This window comes from Sapajus apella, unplaced genomic scaffold, assembly GCF_009761245.1.
Source record: "Sapajus apella isolate SASKATOON/1434 unplaced genomic scaffold, GSC_monkey_1.0 scaffold100, whole genome shotgun sequence".
NCBI classification, from domain to species: domain Eukaryota; kingdom Metazoa; phylum Chordata; class Mammalia; order Primates; family Cebidae; genus Sapajus; species Sapajus apella.
Window position 1 is genome coordinate 5,971,080 of NW_022437040.1, and position 12,069 is coordinate 5,983,148.

At 44.4% G+C, this 12,069-nt stretch overlaps 1 protein-coding gene across 2 annotated transcripts in view; it reads left to right on the forward strand.

Annotated features, from left to right (window-relative positions):
• The first annotated feature begins 4,245 nt into the window (after positions 1 to 4,245).
• The window catches only part of LOC116536449 (aldo-keto reductase family 1 member C15-like), a 28,336-nt gene continuing 20,512 nt past the window's right edge, over positions 4,246 to 12,069 (forward strand). For both annotated transcript variants that reach the window (XM_032258226.1, XM_032258227.1), the window contains exon 1: positions 4,246 to 4,465. The gene's annotated coding sequence lies outside the window, so the exon portion shown is untranslated. The remainder of the gene's footprint in view (positions 4,466 to 12,069) is intronic.

The window sequence follows — 12,069 nt, forward strand, 5'->3', positions numbered from 1 at the left end:
ACCTCTCACCTGACGTGTTGAAAAATTACTGTGCCCTCTACAAAGTACGCTGCGGTGACAATGACGATTGACAGCCCCTTCTCCTCTAGGATGGTCCTTGTCTGCTGGGATGCATCCTCAGGGTCCTTGTGTTCCTTCTCCCTTTCTGCATGCCCTGGACCCTTCTTCTTTGGGCAGCTTGTAACGTTCCAGGCGCTTTGGTGGTTCTAACCAGTAGCTTCTTGCTGTTTCCTCGGTTGGCAGTGTGGAGTTACACATTTTACCCCAACATTTGTCAGTGTTTAGCGTAGGATGATTCACAGCTGGGCCCCTCCCTGGGCAGGAAACAGCCTTACCCCAGGTCACCCACAGCCTCACCCTTCTGGGGTGGTTCGCTGCCAATGACTGCTCTCAAAACTGCTCCCCTGTTCTGCGATGTGAGATCCCATCAATATTGTTGGAATGGATCTGCCTTTCCTTCATTTCGTGTGTGGACTCTGCCCGCGCCATTATGTGGGTTCTCCAGTTGTCTTCCTGTCCTCTCATTCCACACGGTCTTCCTAGGCAACTCCACCTGCCTCCGAGAAAGACTTATCTCGGTGTAACAACTAAGATTTTATATTATATGTTATGTTACATAATTATTACATTGCATACTTTTATTACATCTTTTTATTTATTTAATTTATCCAATTATTTAACTTATTTAACTTTATTACATAATTTATTACATAATGACTGTGACCATTTAAATGTATCTCACGGCAAAATCTGTAACTGAAATCTGCTCCTGAGCTTCAGGCCTGATATTCCAACGTCTACTAAGTATTTCCATGGCTGTCTTCTAAGGTTGTAAGGAGAAGTTTTCTGGGAAGGAAATTGGAGGAAAGAGACTTTATTCCAGAAAACAGTGGATAAACTAGAAAGATGCAGCCTTTGGTGTAAAGATGTGCCCCAGAGAACAAAGGGAGGGTTTGGTGTTTTTTAAATTTAAATTTAAATTAATTTTTATTTTTTTATTTGAGAGACGGAGTCTTGCTCTGTCCCCAAGGCTGGAGTGCAGTGGCCCAATCTCATCTCACTGCAACCTCTGCTCCGGGGTTCAAGCAATTCTCCTTGCTCAACTTCCCAAGTAGTTGGAACTGGGTTTTATAGCAAAGGTTCCTGCCCAATCAGGTTCAATTGTGCAAATAAAAACTTCAAACTGATTGGCTAGCACAGCTGAGCACTGATTGGTTGATATAGCTGAGCTCTGATTGGTTGGTTCAGATGAGCTCTCATTTGTTGATTTAGGTGAGCTCTAATTGGTTGATTCAGATAGGCTCCAATTGGTTGGTTCAGGTAAGCTCTGATAGGTTGGTTCAAGTGAGCTCTGAAAGTCCTAAAGTTAAACAGAGGTGTGGGTTTTGGGGAACTCATGGTGCTTGTGTGATCTCCAGTCAACAAATGGCTGCTTGGCTATATTTAAAATTTGCACTTGGTTAGCTGCTTGGGATCCATTTTGACGGATTGGCTCTGTCAGGTTCACATTCGTGTACACAACCTTCAAGCTCAGCATGTCCACAGTGACTGTTCCTCTGGCCTCACAACCCTTTCTCCTTCTGTGTCTTCTAGGCAGCCAGGTAATACCATCTTCCCATTAGCTCTGTGATATGGGTTGGCTGTTTCCCCACCCAAATCTCATCTCGAATTCCCACGTGCTGTGGGAGGTGATTGAATCACAGGGGTGAGTCTTTCCTGTGCTGCTCTCCGGATAGTAAGTCTCGTGAGATCTGGTGGTATTATAATGGGGAGTTTGCCTGCACAAACTCTTTCTCTTTGCCTGCCGCCATCCATGGATCTGACTTGCTCCTCCTTGCCTTATGCCACGATTGTGAGGCCTCCCCAGTCATGTGAAACTGTAAGTCCAATTAAACCTCTTTCTTTTGTAAATTGCCCTCCAGCATGTTTTTAACAGCAGCGTGAAACGGTCTAATATACCCTATGAGCTAGAAAAGTAGAAGTCCTTCAGTCTCATCGTTGGTGCCCTGGACTATCAAAATCAAGCAATAAAGCCTTGCTGGTCTTCCTGACTCCAGACCCGCCCTATACCCTTGAGCGGGACTGACCTTTCTCAATGTGCTTAGAGGCCTTCCATAGTGGCCATTATCAGGATTGATGATGATCACTTTGTGTATAGAAATCCCGAGTTCAATACACAAAACCTCACAGCACCTGGTCTCTGCTACCTCTCCAGCGTTTCGGGTATAATATGCGAATTGTCTTTCACCAGGACCCCAGCTGCATGAATTCTGGTTGCTTCTTAATTGAGCTATGTCAGAATCCTTTGCTGTTTTCTGTAATGGATTCTTAGGGGCAGTGCCGCGCTTTGCAGTTTGTGAATTCCAGAAAGCCTGACGGGGGAGGCACCATCCCTAGAGCCTCACATGCCCTGCCTGGGGGAAGACAGCGATTCTGGGTTCTAACTCTCTCTGCCGGTCACTCACTGTGTGATCTTGGGTGAAACACCTGACTTTTTGGGCTTCAATTTGCTCATCTGTGGAATGAGCTAATCAAAGGGAACTTGGAAATGATTGCTAAAGTCTTTTTTTTCCCATTTATTTTATTGCATTTGAGGTTTTGGGGTACATGTGAAGAACATGCAAGATTGTTGCATAGGTACACACGTGGCAGTGTGATTTGCTGCCTTCCTCCCCATCACCTGCGTCCGGCATCTTAAGTGACCTCATTTGTGTCTGTTTTTGGTCAAAAGCTTGAACTGATGTAATATCAGAGGCGGGCATTAGAGGGCAGCATTCACTAAAGTTTGCTGGCTGACCTTATCTTGGAAGTTGGTTTTGCTTTGTTACAACACATATTAATGATAAAATACAAAGTGAGCATACAGAGATATATACATTATGCGATCTTATGAGGATCATGTTAAGCAAGCATTGGTTATTTTCCTAAAAGTAATGGGAATACTTCATATTATGGTGAAGATTCACAAAATAAGAGATACTGAAGGTTCACATGAAGATTTACAAAATAAGAGATACTGCTAAGACAAATCTAATCACTTCTGTCAACTTTTCCAATTATTACAGGAGAATGTTTTTTAAATACTGAGGCAGGATATTCATAGAATCAGTCAGTCACTCTATATATGGAAATAACAGAAACTGACGAGTGTTAGGCAATTTGCATGAACATAGTGCAAAAATAGAATACTTACTCCTGAAATTGATCAAATAATTGTGAGTCTTTGAAGAATTACAGTGAGTTAATATTAACCTTCATCAATTGGCATATTTTGTTATCTGAATATCTCTGTGCATGTGAGTGTGAGATGTGAATATTTAATGCTGCACAGTTCTCTTCTACAATATGCCAGATTATATAGTTTATGAGTTGAAAAAACACATTAATAACCAGTGGGGCCCTTTGTGGCCATCACTGAAGTGGGAGCAGCCACAGTGAAGTTCAATCCCTTTGTGACTTCTGTCCGAATCAGTAGCTGCCAAAAGCATTTCCATGTGCCTTCCCACATTCACAGGGTGGTCATGTCTTTGCCTCTTTCCAAAGAGCTGAGACAGAAGTAGTGTTTGATCCATGCCCATCTGAAAGGATGATGTCGTTCAGGCTGTGTGAGGACACCACAAAGGTCAGCAAATTGGCGAAGAAGTCCGGATTACAGGAAGAAATATGTCATCTACATTGAACAGGTGCAGCAGGAAAAGACTAATGACACAACCATCCATGTGGGCTTTCACCCCAGCAAGGGGGTTATCACTAGGCTAAAACTGGACCAAGACTGCAAAAAGATCCTTGCCCAGAAAGCTGTTGGGATTCACTCGGGGGGGCTGGCAAAATATTAGGGAAAGTTATAAGATTACAGTCTCAAACCTTTTGGAAGACCAAAAGGTTTTAATGGAATGGATTGAAGGCAGCCAGTTCTTACGTTAGAACTTTAAGTCATAGGGTAAAGGTTAGAATCGTAAAAGCTTCCCCAGATAAGTCTGTTTACCCCACATGCCTTTGTCCCTGCTCTGATTTGTTTGCTCATGTAAACGTACTGGATGGTCCTCCCAGGGGGACGTCGAAGGGGAATTACCCATTGGTGTTTATTCTGGGATCCGGAACCAAGACTTTTTATTATTCATAAAACCACTCTTTTAACCATGTTAATTATCCACAAGCGTGTGGAGTTAGAACTTCTGTTATTAAACCTGTACTGCATAAATGCAAAGGGGTACAGGGAGTCATTGCTGATGAGCTGCAGTCGCCCTCTGGGAGCAGCCAGTGACTTCCCTAGCCCACTTGGATTCACTGTACTCAGGTATGTCAGAGTACTTCATTCATCTGTTGCTGAGTCAAGATCTGTAGGACAGACTTCCACAGGTGGTGATCTGGATGTGACTGAGGTCTCAGAAAGCCAAATCTCATCAAGTAGGAAAGGAAAAGGGCAAACACAAGAAGGAAGCAGTTGAGCAGATGCAGGAATAAAGTAATCTTATATACAAGCTTTCATTAAAACTTGAAAAAAAAAAAAAAAGCCCAGCGGGGATAATGTAACACAGATGTGGTATAGGGAGAGGTTAAAAGTGTCTGCATGCATATATGTGTGTGCATGTGTGCTTGTATGTGTTCATGTGTGTGTGCATGTGTGCATGAGTGTGTTCTTGTGGTATATGTGCACGCCTGTATGTGCATGTATGTGGGCTTGTGCTAGTTTTCCTTTACTTTTTTGTTCTAATCAGAGGAACGTGAACACTAGGTGAGGAGAGAGGGCCTATTTTGATCTAAAAGCAGTGTGCTGAGGGGTTAGAATTGCCCCTGGGGAAGGTAATGTTCTCAGTTGCAAATCCTATGGCAGGTAAATAAGCCCTTCTGTAATCAGAAAAAGCAGCTCGCTGTTCTCTAAGGAAAGGACGAGTCTCCAGTCAGCACCTGCTCTTGGATTGTGCAAATGTGAAGGAAAAGATTTTTAAAAGATTAGAATGATCATGGCTGTCTTAGTCTGTTTAGGCTTCTGAAACAAAAGTGCCATGCACTGGGTGGCTTATAAGCAGCAGGAATTTATTTCTCAACATTCTGGAGGCTGGGAAGTCTAAGTCAAGGCTCAGGAAGATTTGGTGTCAGGTGAGGGTGTGTTTCCTGGTTCTCACTGTGTCCTCACATGGCAAAAGTGGCAAACAAGCTCCCTGTGGCCTCTTTTCTAAGGGCACTAATCCCATTCATGAGGGCCCCATCCTCATGACCTCATCAACTCCAAAGCCCCACCTCTTAATACCATCTCCTTGGGGGTAGGATTCAGCATATGAATTTTGGAGGGACACAAACATTTAAAACATTGCAATGGCCAAATGTATGTTGCTAAGGAAGCTAAATGGGTTCATCCTTTCATACTTGAAGCCAGAAATGGCTTTCACATATTTTATAAAAACCAGCACAGTTGAGAGAAAATGGAGAGGGCACTCATCCTGTTGGCTGTACTTTCAAACCCTATCTGGAATCTGAAGACATCCACTACCTCTGTGGCTACTCTCCTGGTCTAAGTCAGCGTCCTCTCTTGCCTGGGTCTGTGCGGTGGGCTCCTCACTGGCCTCCCTGTCTCCCCGCATGCCTCCCCTCCTGTCTAGCATCGACTCAGGAGATGGAATGTTCCTTGTGAGATGTAAGTCAGATCATGTCACTCAAAGTCTTCCCCTGTCACTCATGTCCAACATGCTCCCATCCTCACGCCCATCCATCACCTGTCCCGCTTCGCCTCCCACTTCCTCTCTCTCTGCCCCAGCCACGTCAGTCTCCTGTTTCTCAAAGCCGGGCCTGTGCCCACCCCAGGGCCTTGGCACTGCTCCCGCTGCTGCCTGAAACAGCTTCCCAACAGCCACCCTCACGGCTTGCTCTCTGGCTCCTTCAAGCCTCTGTTAAATATCCTCTTCTCAGGGAGACCTTCCTTGATCAGTTTACTTATTTAAATTGTCAGGACCCTTTCCAGTGATAAGTAGGATTTCACTTCTCAGAAACGCCTGCATCCCTTCCTTCCATTTTTCCTCAGTATCTTTTGTTTTCTAACATGGCATATAATCACTTACTTTATTTAGGTTCTGTCTTTCCTTATCAGAAGTCAGCCCCATGAAGGCTGGTATTTCTCTCTCTGTTGTTCACTGATGTTTCCGCAGTGACTAGAATAGAGGCTAGCCTGTTGGAGGTGCTTGATAAACATTTTTTCGAATGAATAAATAAGGATTATTTTATGTGGTATAACTGGTACGAAATAATATGTTGGTATTCTCTTAATTCACGTACATTTGAATATTAGTAAGTATGTTTTTCTGGCAGAGGAGGGAGAGACAACTTTCAATGTCAGGACATTCTAGAGGGGTCGAGGAGGCACAATTAGCCCCGGACCACCCTGGAACACCGAGGCCTGCCTTGCAGAAGCGCGAAGCAGCCCTTGTTCCTCTGGGGCCTTCATTTCATTCTCTTGTGTAAAAGCAGTTTGTTTCTGCATAACACAGGCTCTCTTTTTCTGGTGGCAGCTTGTTGGAAACACCTGCTATTATGGATTTCTATGGATGTGAATGGCAGGGTCTTCAGGAGGGCCAGAAAACAAAGGAGGCCTGGGAGGTTTCGCCACAACCAGGTGCTGAGTGTTCACCTTTCCTTCTGGTGCGGGCCATTGGGTATGGGAAGGTAGCATCTGTATTTTGAAAAGACGCAGTCCAGGCCTTGTGTCCAAATACTAGCACAGGTGTGGAGGTGGCTGTGGGTCAGATTTGCCTGCATTCCCAATTTAAGCCTGTTGCCCCATGTATCATGGTTTGAATGATAAATTATAACGCCACCTACAAGTAAGGGTCCAGAGAGACACATGACTTGGATGATGCTCTGAAGGTGCTGGAAATATAAATCTAAGAAGTTAATCCAGTCATGGCAAATAATCTGGACTACCTGTGCTATAGTCCAGATTGTATTAAGCACTGACATTGGGTGACAGGAAGCCCATTTATAGCCAGACAAGGAAGGATAGCTTACAAGATCTGTAAAACCTGCCATGAAAGCAGGGCAGCTAGGCATGGTGGCATTCCCCGACAGTGCCCACCATTTGGGAGGGTGAGGGGGAAGGATCACTTAAGCCCAGGAGTTTGCATCCAGCCTGGGTAACACAGTGAGACCCTGTCTCTAAAAAATAAATGAATAAATAAAAATAGGAAAGCTCCTTGATTAATATGTGACATATTTATTACAGAGATAGAGTTTGGCTTTTAAATTCACAGACAATATTGCTTTGTCTTTGAAGGGGCAGCAGACATTTAGAGACCAACTCCTGAAAATGACTCATGGGAGCAAGAATACCCAAAAGACTATAACTTCTTTCACCAAATCAGGGGTCAGTAAACTGTCCTACGTGATTCTGCAAGGAATCTGAAGGATCTATAAGACGCTTGAACAGAGATGTTTTTAGAGGATTTCCTTTAAATGATGAGAGGATTAAAGGAGATAAGAGGGTAAATCCTTTTAGAGTATAGCCAATATCTGGAACTGTCAAGGAAGTAAAGATATCCCAATTTTGTTTGGATGGTAGAGATGACTTATAGAAAGTAGTCATTGCTAGGTTACTAAATTTGTTACTTTCCAGAAAAACCAAAGGAGAAAAAAAGACATCAGATACCACACAAATATAAAATGACAGCTGCCCATGAGCTTTTGAAACACTGAAGACAAATTTACTTGAATCTCCAGATTTTACTTTAGAAGTCTGAGTCGGCTCAACATGTCCTCAAATGCACGTGGCCTTTACTGGATCTGATGAGGCATTCTGTGCATAAGATGTTGTATGCAGGCATCATATGCATACAATTTAGGCATCTATAATATTTAGGCATTATATGCATAAAATGTAACATCTCGGATTTGTACTGGAATTGTTACCACCTGAAGAATTTCATAGTCTTGGTGACAAGAACAATCCAAATTACGGATTAAATTTTTGCTTTGACATATATTCGGGATCTTCTGTATAGAAATGAATTGGTGGTCATAATTGTGACAATATTATAAAATAATATTGATTTCTGCAAGGTCAAGTGCAGCAGACATCAAGGCTTACTAGCTGGCTTGCTCCAAAACTTTCCATAAGAAAAGCAATTTCGTGTAGAGACAACCCAGGGATTTTAAAAGAAAAGAGCTATGATTTGGATTCTACAGAGCATGCTTTTAATGAATGGGTTCATGTTTTTGAGAGTGCTTTGTAAACTTTACAATGTTCTATAAATGTGTGCTGAACTTAAATTGTCTGTGATACTCAGAACCCTTTACAATTCAGATGAATGGATTTGGTAGTACAGGAAAGGGTGTAATTGAAATTTATAGGTTTATTTGGTAAGAAAGCGTCCTGTTCTCAATGGCTCAGATGTAGGTACAAAATGTTCTGAGCCAACAGGGTTTATTAGGACACTTTCCAGTGATAAGCAGGGTTTCTCTGAGAAGGACACTGGTGTTGCTCAGAGCAGTGTGATAAGGTAAGTAAGAGTTATGGCTTTGCTATTTGCTGTATTTCCTTCCCTCACTGCCTGTTTCCATGCAGTTACCCTGGATGTGGGATGGATGCAAAGAAGATTGTATTTAACTTCCTGGCAATAGGTCGAGGAAGTGGGCATCTATCAATATAATGGTAAAGAGAAAACATTCACCAAAATGCATGAATAAGACACATACAGACTGGCAGGAGCAAAGGACAAATAAGACTTTGATCCACTGGCACAGCAACAGAATGAGGGATAAAAGAAAACAGCTTCCGGGGTTATCAGAAGCTAGCATATTTTATAGATCATGACAGGTTAAAATTGTCAGATTTTCTGTAATCAACAAAACCTCATGACTGTTTCAGCTAATTTACAATCCTGCATACTGTTATGCTGGTCGGGACTTGTTAAATTTCCACAAAGTGCAAAAGTTAATGTCACTGTGAGCCCTGAAGAAATACAACTATTATTCATAGCTGGGCATAGTGGCTCATGCCTGTAATTACATTGTTTTGGGAGGCTGAGGCAGAAGAATCAAATATTTGACATCTCCCTCCCTCCCAGTGAAGACAGCTGGGGTCAGGTCAGCCTTGCTGCCCCCTGAAAGGCACAGGCTGCCCTCATGATGGAGCCCCTGTCCACGTCCATTCCACACTTGGTTGCCTCATGCCAGCCACACTAAATTTGTCTCAGTGTTTTGGAAACACTGGTTATTTCCCATCTTGTCGCTTTGTTCACAGTAATGTCTCTCCGGCATAAATGGCCCCTTTCCTGCCTGCTTCTTGCACATGTCTATCAGTTTCCTACAATTGCTATAACACATTGACAAAAACTGGCTGGCTTAAAACTGTGGGAAGTTCTTCTGTCACTGTTCTGAAGTCTGAGTGGAGGCGGTGGCAGGGCCCATTCCCTCTTGGGTATGTGGTTCTTCAAATATAAGATGCTGACGATTGTAAGATGCATTATTATTTTATATAGTACCTAAGAGAGAAAAAGCTGCTAGGTGTGCTGGCTCACGCCTGTAATCCCAGCACTTTGGGAGGCCGAGGTGGGCGGATCATGAGGTCAGGAGATCGAGATCCTCCTGGTCAACATGGTGAAACCCTGTCTGTACTAAAAATACAAAAATTAACCGGGTATGGTGGCACATACCTGTAGTCCCAGCTACTCAGGAGGCTGAGGCAGGAGAATCGCTTGAACCCGGGAGGTGGAGGTTGCAGTGAGCTGAGATCGTGCCACTGCACTCCGGCCTGGCTACAGAGCAAGACTCTGCCCCTCCACCCCCAAAAAAGAAAAAACTCTGCCAACTAACTTGTGTCATGCTATCAACTTTAAGATGTGTCCCGATTTCATTTTATGTGAAAAATGTGCAGTTAATGAAATGCAGCGTAATCTGTAGAAAGTCAGATGACTTCCACTCTCTAGAATCACAAGATTAGGATATGCGCATTGGCAAAACTGGTCAAGCACAAAGAGGTTAAGACAGCCTAGAAAGACCTTGCAAATGTGACTTCTACCTGCTTACTGGGTTCTGCCATTTTGAAGCACTCACACAAGTCCTGGAAGGCAGAAAGAAGCAGCAGCCAAAGTCCGACGGCATCTGGTGTTTTCTGCTGACAGCAAAAGTAATAGAGGTGGCGGGCACAGCCTCTGGCTTGCCAGGTGACCACAGGCAGATGTAGGCTACACTCACTGCACCACCTGCTGTGCAGTGGTTACTGGGCTCGTGTCCAGGGCACTGTGTGGCTGTGGCTTCCCGATTCTGGCCATCATAGCTGTGGATGGAGGTATGCTTTTGAAAGCGAGGATTTCTGATGTAGCCTTCCTGATGGGGGAGGTGCAGACACTCCTGTGCTGGGTCAGGTGCACACTATTCTTGGAGCAGTTCCTAGAGGTCATGTCAAGATTCCACCTTCAGGCCTTTCCTGTGTTTTCTAAGCAACAAAGGCTCTTCGTCTCATTTCTGCTTCAAAGGCATAGAACAGCTTCTGTTGCTGGCACTGAGCTCTGACTAATACAGTGTTTGAAACCAAAGATGTTTGTAGCAACTGAGACAAGACAGGAGTATTTGGATGGATTAAATTATGCTGAAGTCGCAACCCCCACATCTCATCAGCTTAACTTCGGTCTGTCATTGACAGCGTCCACGGCTTTGCCCTAGGCAGACATTCCGGGACTCAGACTGATATGTTATGTTGGTATATGACCCCGAGGCTCTGCAGCAGGAGAAGGGAGCTGAGGAATTAGGTGCTGGAGGCCAATTAACACAGAAAACGCAGTTGCATTTCCGTACGCCAACAACAAATACAAAATCCCACCGTGCATATATAACACGTTTTCTTTCTGCGCTCATCTGTTCATCCACACTTAGGTTGGTCCCATATCTTGGCTACTGTGGAGTGTAGACATCTCTCGGATGCACTGATTTCATTTTCTTTGGATATGTACCCAGCAGTGGGATGGGTAGATCAAGCTGTAGTTTTATTTTTAGCTTTTTGGGGAACGTCTAACTGTTCTTCATAATAGCCATTACTCCCAACTGCTCTTCTGGACGCTGGGTGCCTCCTCTTTTCCTGTGGTTCACACATGTAGAGCATCCAAGGCTGGGAGAGGAGAAAACTTGGGGTGCTGAAGGCAGCGAGCTTTTTGGTATTAAAGGGGAGTTGTGTTCTCAGAAATTGGCGTGTCTTCACCTTCTGGCTTATCCCCCTTCAGCAAGCACAGGTCCCTTGGCATGGATTCTGAGGAACACCTTGGTGAAGAATGTGGACTCCCAGCTCAGACCAACTTCTGCAACCTTAGCAAAGCTGGATAGTCCATGTGCTGCACTCTTCTGATCATGTGTTACAATCTACGAATGGCAGAGCCATTGGCACTCAAACACCTGATACTTTCCCTCATGTGATCCCTGCCCCAGAGACAGGAAATCCTCTCTTGGTCTTCTAGGCCACAGTTTGGGAAGGTGTTTATCCCTGGGACCAGGGTTTCCAAATTCAGCAATAGCTACTGATACGGTTTGGATATTTGTGCACTCCAAATCCCATGCCAAGTTGTAATCCCCAGTGCTGGAGGCAGGGCCTGGGGGGAGGTGACTGGATCAGGGAGTGAATCTCTCATGAATGGCTCTGCGCCATCCCCTTGTGATGAGTTAGTTCTCGCTGTGAGTTCCTGGGAGACCCGGTTGTGTAAAGTGTGTGGCACCTGCCCCCTCGCTCTCTTGTTCCCACTCATGTCGTGTGAGACGCGGGCTCCCCGCTTACTTCTGCCAGCACTGTAAGCTCACTGTGGCCCTCCCCAGAGGCAGATGCCAGCACCATGCTTCATGTCCAGCCTGCAGACCAAGGGCCAAGTGAACCCCTTTCTTTGTCAGTTACCCAGTCTCGGGTGTTCTTCCGTCACGATGCAGTTGCCCTAATACCATCACTCCCACGTCCTTGTTTCACAAAAGGCTCTTGTTTTGGTCCCGGCCCAGGGAAAGACGTGAAGATATAGCCTCACAAAAGCCAATGTGGAACTAATGGACTTATTCGTACATGCCTGACTTAAAAAAAATATTAGGAACACCGATTTCCATGTAAAA